This window comes from Triticum dicoccoides, chromosome 6B (assembly GCF_002162155.2).
Source record: "Triticum dicoccoides isolate Atlit2015 ecotype Zavitan chromosome 6B, WEW_v2.0, whole genome shotgun sequence".
Lineage (NCBI taxonomy): Eukaryota > Viridiplantae > Streptophyta > Magnoliopsida > Poales > Poaceae > Triticum > Triticum dicoccoides.
The window spans coordinates 625,911,847-625,920,089 of record NC_041391.1 but is presented as its reverse complement, the minus strand read 5'-3'; positions in this window follow the sequence as shown (position 1 = coordinate 625,920,089).

Below are 8,243 nucleotides of genomic sequence, written 5' to 3'. Positions count from 1 at the left end.
TCTTTCTTCGCCCAATATTTTAAATATATTCCAAAACTGACTTTCGAGGAGTTTTAGGACTTTTAAAGTTATGAAGAATAGGTCTCTAATATTTGCTCCTTTTCCAGCCCAGAATTCCAGCTGCCGATATTCTCCCTCTTCTTGTAAACCTTGTAAAATAAGAATGAAAAGGCATAAGTATTGTGACATAATGTGTAATAACAACCCATATTGCAATAAATATTGATATAAAAGCATGATGCAAAATGGACGTATCACCCTTCTATAAAAGGGAATAGAGATGGTGCTTTCTCATACACACCTCTTCCTTCTTTTTCCTTCGCAGTCTTCTTCTGCTTGTCATGGTGAGAGGGCGAGGGCGTGCTGGTCCCCCAGCGGGGGCGACGAGGGCCTCCACTCAACAGTGCATTGCTCCCCCTCCAGAGCTTGCAGCGGTCGAGCCCACTGTGAGAGAAGGAGGGAGGGGATGAGGCCGAGGTCATCGTGGTGCTCGGGGAAGGGGAGGACGGGGTGTCGCTCCGGTTGCACCTCCGCCGGCAGGTCCCCTCGATGGAAGGCCATGCTGGAGATCAACCCCGAAAGTTCTTCGTCAGGCTATACAAGCCTCCATGCATCCATCTTCGTCTCCCTACCCCGTTCACTCGGGAAATGGAGCTCGATCCGCCACATGCTTTGAGGTTGCACATGAGGGGTTGTGGGAACTGTGGTATGTGGGTCGACATCGACTTCCCTACTCCTCATGTCATGTATCTTCGCCGTGGTTGGAAGACCTTCGCCTGTGCCCATAGCTTGATGGAGGGACACGTTCTCTAGTTCAAATTAGTGGAGAGTGGCCTGCTCTTCATCAAGGTCTTCGTGCACTTGGGAGTTCGCTTAGGGTGTTGCGCGGAAAGCTCCACCGACGATGAAAGCTCCTCCTTGAGAGACAGTGACGAGGAGGACCGTGACATCGATGACGACGGAAGTGGGTGGGAGGGCGTCGACTCCGACTCTGATTGATCTCCACCCGCACCATCCTCATCCGGTGGCAGCACCATCATCTGCATCCGCATCTCCTCCCCGGCAACGCGATTTGCCGGGGAGTTGGATGCAGCAGTGGGGATGCTGCTCCAGGATCCTCCAGTAGTCTTCCAGCTCGACCCCGACAGGCTTCCTCTCGGGCTGCAGCTCTGTTCGCCCTGCTGTGCCCTGCTGGCCCTTGTGGTGGTAGTTGACGAGTCATCTCCGCCATGCTCTCCCTCGACGGGTTCCCCGGCGCCTCCCTCTCGTCCTCTTTGCTTTCACCTGCCATGCCTGGGAGGAGAGGGAAGACAAAAAGAGGAGATCACGGGGCACTTATCTTTTTTCAAACTTTAAATCTATAGGAATTTGCCAAATTGTAATCTCTCGTGTCTATGTTTGTGTTCTGTAATGCTTGTGCTTGTATTAGCATGTTAATGAAAAAGATGAACCTTGACGAGAACTCGTGCATGTGTACGTCCATGCAGAGGTGAGATGCCTCTTTAGTGTAAATAAACGAGTTTGCCCTGGCAGGCAATCCTGCTGGCCCTCTTTTTTGTATGTCGGAGAACCTTATCTCCCGGGTTACAGACAGAAGGACCAGCCCCCCGCCAACTTCCCTTTATCAAAGGCAACTACAACCATCCTGACTGAAGAAGCATTCAGGCCAGGAATGGGAGCACCTAAGTCTAGAAGGAGCGGCGAGGCTTAATAATGCACAAGTTATTGCTTACAAAACACGAATGGACAAGAGGTAGGACTCATCTATTTGGCTTGCCGGGATCACAGTGCCGGGCAATCTTCTCACTCCCTTGTTGAAGTAAAGTCCATAGTGAGAACCTTCAACTTCATGCAGATGAGAATGAATGCATGATGTGATCCTATCTATATGCATATGCAAATGCTCATGAAAATTCTTATGCAGTAATCTGAAATGCTCATGCATGCATGCAATCTAGGTTGCGCCCCCCCTACAGTGCTTCTTTATTTTCTTTTGCACGGGGTCATTGATGTCTACTATGCAACTTTATTCTTGTAGATTCCTATTGGGCCTCCAAGCGCAAAGTTTTGTAGGACAGTAGCAATTTTCCCTCAAGTGGATGACCTAAGGTTTGTCAATCTGTGGGAGGTGTAGGATGAAGATAGTCTCTTTGGAGCAACCTTGCAATCCAATATAAGAAATCTCTTGTGTCCCCAAAACACCCAATACAATGGAAAATTGTATAGGTGCACTAGTTCGGCGAAGAGATGGTGATAGAAGTGTAGTGTGGATAGTAGATACGAGTTTTTGTAGTGCGAACAGTAAAAAATAGCAAGGTGGTAAATAGTACTCCCTCTGTTCCAAAATAGATGACCCAACTTTGTACTAACTTTGTATTAAAGTTAGTACAAAGTTGAGTCATCTATTTTGGAACGGAGGGAATAAAATGGAGCACAAACGGTATTGCAACGATGGAAAATGAGCCCCAGGGTGCATACTTTCACTAGTGCAATCTCTCAACAATGCTAACATAGTTGGATCATATGATTATCCCTCAAAGTGCAATAAAGAATCACTCCCGAGTTCCTATTAGCGGAGAACAAAAGATAGAAATTGTTTGTAAGGTACGAAATCACCTCAAAGCTATTCTTTGTAATCAATATATCCTAGAGTTCGTACTAAAATAACATCAAGCTATTCTTTCCGATCGATCTAATCAAGAGTTCGTACTAAAATAACACCATAAGATGCATATCAACCAACTATAATGTCACCTAGATACCCCAATGTCACCGCGAGTACCCCTGAGTTAATTATACAATATTTATCAAACAATTTCAGATTCATAATACTTAATCCACACAAACAACTACAAGGAGACCCCAAAGTTTCTATCAGAGAAAATATAATAAAAACGTGCATCAACCCCTATGCATAGATTATCCCAAAGTTACCTCGGGAATCCACAAGTTGTGTGCCATAACATATATCAAGTGAATCAAAATAATACCCCATTGTCACCAAGGGTATTCATATGCAAGACATATATCATGTGTTCTCAGATCTGAACATTCAAAGGGTAAAGACTCAATTCATCACTACAAGTGTAGAGAGGGGAGAAACGTCATATGATCCATCTATTTTAACAAAGCACGTGATATATCAAGATCGTGACATCTCGAGATGGCGCGAGAGAGAGATTAAACACATAGCTACTGGTACAAACCCTCAACCTCGAGGGTGGACTACTCCCTCCTCATCGTGGTAGCCGCCGGGATGATGAAGATGGCCACCGGTGATGATTCCCCCTCCGACAGGGTGCTGGAATGGGGTCTAGATTGGATCTTGTGGATACAGAGGCCTTGCAGCGGCGGAACTTCTGATCTAGGGCTACCCCAAAGGGTTTTGGAATATTTTAGAATTTATACGGCAAAGAGGCAGTTCAGGGGGCGCCCGAGGTGGGCAGCACCCACCAAGGCGCGCCTGGGCCTCCTGGCGCGCCCTGGTGGGTGCTTCTCCCCTCGAGCAGCCCCCAGGTGCTTCCTTGGCCCACTGGCTTTCTTCTGGCCCAAAAAAAATCTCCAAAAAGTTACACAGTGTTTGGACTCCGTTTGATATTGATTTCCTGCGATGTAAAAAACAAGCAAAAAACAGCAACTGGCACTGGGTCAATAGGTTAGTGCCAAAAAATGATATAAAGTTTCTATAAAATGATTGTAGAACATCCAAGAACGATAATATATTAGCATGAATACTTCATAAATTATAGATACGTTGGAGACATATCAGTCATCGGCCCGACTTTGTACAATGGGTTACATGCAACTGAGGCAAGGCCTCTACAATTGGGTGGCTGCCGGGCAGGGGCCCCCAGCCTCGCGCCTTACGGGTAGAACTTGCGGAGATGCTCAATATTCCATGAGTTTTGCAACGGAGTGCCATCACCGGTCTTCAGACGGACTACGCCATGTCTGGTGACTCGTACTACCCGATAAGGGCCTTCCCACTTCGGTTACAACTTGTGTGTACCCGTGGCAGACTGAACGCGCCTAAGGACAAGGTCACCTTTCTCAAAGCATCGGGCGTGAACGTTGAGGCTATGATTGCAGCGCGGGGCTTGCTGATAACATGCAGAACGTGTAGCAGCCCGGAGACGGTTCTCCTCGAGTAGCACAACATCGTCACACCGGTGCTGATCTTGCATGATCTCGTCGTAAGCAAGTACCGAGGCGACCCATAGATGAGTTCCATGGGGATAACTGCTTTTGCCCCTGAAAGTGCAAATCCCTGGGTGGTTTTGGTAATTCCTAACATATGTGGAAAAAGTTGAATGATTTGCATGGCATGGACTAGAGATGTGGACCCCTCAAAATGCTAAGGACATATATTGGCAACAAGCTCAAGACTCTACATTTTCATTTTAGTGATCCAAGATCACATTGGGTCCATAGGAAAGACAATACTATTAAAAGGGGATGAGGTGTTGCTTAATGGCTTACTTGCTCAAAATGCTTAGTGATATGATCCAAAACCCTCAACCACTTTCTCATTTCCACATATGTCCTAAACCTAAAAGTCAAACTCAGCCCCACCTGTTTGATCTATCCAGTGCCACCGAGTTCATTTGACATAGCCACTGCCAGAAACTCTAATCACTTTGTAAACTCTCTGTTTCCCTTTGTAAACTCTCTGTTTCCCTTTGTAAACTCTCTGTTTCCCTTTGTAACATTTTGGTCGCACCGAAATGAGCGATCGGTCCCACCGAGTTCGCAATGCAAACTCCCTGTTTCCTTTTCGTAACATTTCAGTCCCACCGAGTTTGCCTAACCAACTCCATGTGTGCCTATTACTGAAATCGGTCCCACTGAGTTCATGTGATCGGTTTCATCGAGATCAAGTTATTCCCTAACCCCAGCGCATCGGTCCCACCGAGTTGATCATGTCGGTCCCACCGAAAAGCCTAACGTTCACATTTTTAACTGAATTGGTCTGACCAAGTTTCACCGTTCGGTCTCACCGAGTTTGGGAATCTGTGTTTAACAGTTAGGTTTTGTGTGGAGGCTATATATACCCCTCCACCCACACTTCATTCGAAAGAGAGCCATCAGAATGTGTGTCGGTGTGAAAACCAGTGGATCTCGGGTAGGGGGTCCCGAACTTTGCGTCTAGGCGGATGGTAACAGGAGACAAGGGACACGATGTTTTACCCAGGTTCGGGCTCTCTTGATGGAGGTAAAACCCTACGTCCTGCTTGATTAATACTGATGATGTGTGTTACAAGAGTAGATCTACCACGAGATCAAGGAGGCTAAACCCTAGAAGCTAGCCTATGGTATGATTGTTGTTCTTCCTACGGACTAAAGCTATCCGGTTTATATAGACACCGGAGAGGGCTAGGGTTACACAGAGTCGGTTACAATGGTAGGAGATCTACATATTCGTATCGCCAAGCTTGCCTTCCACGCCAAGGAAAGTCCCATCCGGACACGGGACAAAGTCTTCAATCTTGTATCGTCATAGTCTTGGAGTCCGACCGATGATGATAGTTCGGCTATCCGGACACCCCCTAGTACAGGACTCCCTCAGTAGCCCCTGAACCAGGCTTCAATGACGACGAGTCCGGCACGCATATTGTCTTCGGCATTGCAAGGCGGGTTCCTCCTCCGAATAATTTATGGAAGATTGTGAACACTAGGATAGTGTCCGGCTCTGCAAAATAAATTCCATGCACCACCGTAGAGAGAATAATATTTACACAAGTTCAATCTGCTGACATATTTGGTGGCGTGACGTCACACCACTACCAAGCCTTTACTTGAATCGTTTTTATTGTACCACCTCAGCGTGTTTAGCGAAGCGGTTTCCTTGGCACGTCTTGTCGAAGCAGAGATCGTGTTCCCCTTATTCTGCGATTCCCATCAATACGGACGTGGGTAACCCAACCACGCCATTGATTGAGGCGCTTGGGAGATAAGCGAGTTTTATCAGGCCGGTGGGGACACATGTTTTTGTCCGCCCATATAATGGGATAAAGATCCAACCCTTTTACCTACACCTTCTTCCTCCTTGGCTTATCCATCTCCGCGAACTCGAGCTCCAGCGCCCAAGTCCGCACATCTCACCTCAACCTCCTCCAACTATGTCCGGAGCGGGAGGCAAGTGGATGGCCTCCTCCATCACGGAGGGGCACATCCAGAAGCTGCGCAGTGCCGGATATTTGTCCAGCAACATCGCGCATCGGCTCCCCGACGAGGGAGAGCTCATCCCCACCCCCAGGCCCCATGAGAGGGTAGTATTTCTTCCCCATTTCCTCCGTGGACTGGGCTTCCCACTCCATCCCTTTGTCCGGGGGCTCATGTTCTACTACGGCCTGGATTTCCATGATCTGGCCCCGAATTTCATCCTCAATATCTCGGTGTTTATCGTCGTGTGTGAGGCCTTCCTCTGTATCCAGCCCCACTTCGGCTTGTGGCTCAAGACCTTCAGTGTCAAACCGAAGGTTGTGAAAGGTAGCCAAGCGGAGTGCGGAGGCGCCATGGTGGGCAGGATGTCCAACATTACTTGGCTTGAGGGCACTTTCGTGGAAACCATTAAGGGGTGGCAGTCGGGGTGGTTCTACATCACCGAGCCGCATGACCCTGAATGGGCAGCGTCCCCCGAATTCAGATCTGGCATCCCCACACGGCTCACCTCCTGGAAAGAGAGCGGCCGGACATGGGGTGATTCGGAGGAGCTGATCGAACTCCAAGCCTGCATCTGAAAGCTAGTGGACAAGAAGCTCAAGCTTGTCAACGTAGTCTAGGTCATGCTCATCCGCCAGATTCTCCCGTGCCAACGACGGGGCTTCAACATGTGGGAGTTCGATCCGGCGCAACACCAGACTTTGAGCGGGCTCTTAAACACTACGTACGAAGATGTCTGGAAGGTGCTGTTCAAGGGCGCCGAGGCTCCCGCATCCGCTATCGAAGATCACGGATTCAGCTCGCAGCGTCCGGCTGACGAGGTAAGTGATTTTGTCCTTTACGGGACGCTTGTTTTCCATAGTTTGACTCTATGCGGGATCTAAACTCCCTCTCCTTTGACAGGACTGGCTGGCGAAGGCCGAGCAGACTATCTGTCCGGCCCCATTGCTAGAGGACCTAGCGGACTCCCGCTTAACGGGGCTGCTGGCTCCGGCACCCCATGTGGTGCCAGAGAAGAAGGCCAAGAAGAAGGCCACGGGGACTCGGAAGAGCTCCCATTTTCAGGTGTTATCGGATGATGACTCCGATGTCGACTCCTTTCACAAAGGCGAGGAGGAGAAGAAGAAAGCCTCTCCCCCAGCGGGGGGAGGGAAGAAAAGGAAGGCCTCCCCAACGAGAGAGGCCGAAGGGTCCAAGAAGGGAAAAACTCTTTCCTCGGACTGCTCTGCCAACGACAATGATGACGACGAGGACTGGCCCCCAAGGGCCATGCCCCTAGCGAGATCGTAAGTATCCGGACTCCCGAATAACTTCATGGTTTTTATTTTCGCCGCATAATGTCTTTCTAATGCCGCATACAACACTTCGTCGAGCGGGTCCTTAGGTGCGTCGGATATGGATTCTCTCCCGACCGCCTCCACCCCCCGTGATGCGGACGATGCCGAGGTGGGATCCCGGGAAGGCACTACTGGAAACTGGGAATTTGCCATCAGCCAGCTCTTTGCCATCTGCCAGCTGATGGCAAAGAATGTCTTTGCCATCTGCTTATAAAAAATAGATGGTAAAGAACTGACAGATGGCAAAGAACATGGTTGCCATCAGCCAATTCTTTGCCATCTGCTAGTGGATGGAAAATAATCTTTGCCATCTGCTAGCAGATGGCAAAGAGGTGGGTAGGGTCCAGTGCTGCAACGGCCTGTCAACCCACCTCTTTGCCATCTGCCAGCAGATGGCAAAGAATCTTTTCCATCTGTTGGCAGATGGCAAAGAAGTGGGTGGAGCCCAATGAATAACGGCGCTATAACGGCCAGTAGCCCCACCTCTTTGCCATCTGCCAGCGGATGGCAAAGGCCCATATCTTTGCCATCAGCCAGCGGCTGGCAGATGGCAAAGAGGTCGAACTATCTCCCCCCTCTTTTTCTAAAAAAAAATTCCCCTCCCCTCTCTCCTAGCCCGGCCCCTCCCCTCTCTCTCTCTCTCTTCCAGCCCGGCCCCACCCCTCTCTCTCTCCCCACCTCACCCACCCACCACTTGTCTAAAAAAAATCTGCCCAAACCGCACCCACGCGCGCGCCCCAGCCG